Below are 617 nucleotides of genomic sequence, written 5' to 3' on the forward strand. Positions count from 1 at the left end.
GCGCACACACACGCGCACACACACACACACACTCACACTCACACACACACACACACACACGCGCACACACTCGCACACACACTCTCACACACACACAGACTCACACACACACTCACTCACACACACACACACACACAGTCACACTCACGCGCACACACACACACACACTCCTACATCATTCATAGAGTCAGTTTCGTCTCTAAGATCACTGTAACACACACTCTTCCCGCAGGTAACCCCGGTTTAACCCCGTGCCAGCATCCAACACGGCTCTGCAGCGTCTGTAGACGGTTAACCCAGCTCAGTTACAGGTACAGCACTAGTCAAGAAGTAGAAGCGATGTTCAGCGACCGGAAGATTTCCAACCGAGAGGAATATGAACTCCGCATCTAGAAAACATCCAGGATTCAGCACTGATCAGGATTACGAAGAACGTTTGCTGTTACTGAAACCTCAAGAGACTCGAGACGGCCGGATACTTTCACTCAAGTCACTCGTTCTGTGGTTGTTTGTTGTTTTTTCTCTAACCTGCATGAGATGCGCATGTTTAGTGCACTGCTAAAAATCATCTTAATGAGTACTTTTGTCTTGTTTACTGGTAAACTATTACATATATA

Source organism: Sinocyclocheilus anshuiensis, unplaced genomic scaffold (assembly GCF_001515605.1).
Source record: "Sinocyclocheilus anshuiensis isolate Anshui unplaced genomic scaffold, SAMN03320099.WGS_v1.1 scaffold1450, whole genome shotgun sequence".
In the NCBI taxonomy this organism is placed as follows: Eukaryota; Metazoa; Chordata; class Actinopteri; order Cypriniformes; family Cyprinidae; genus Sinocyclocheilus; species Sinocyclocheilus anshuiensis.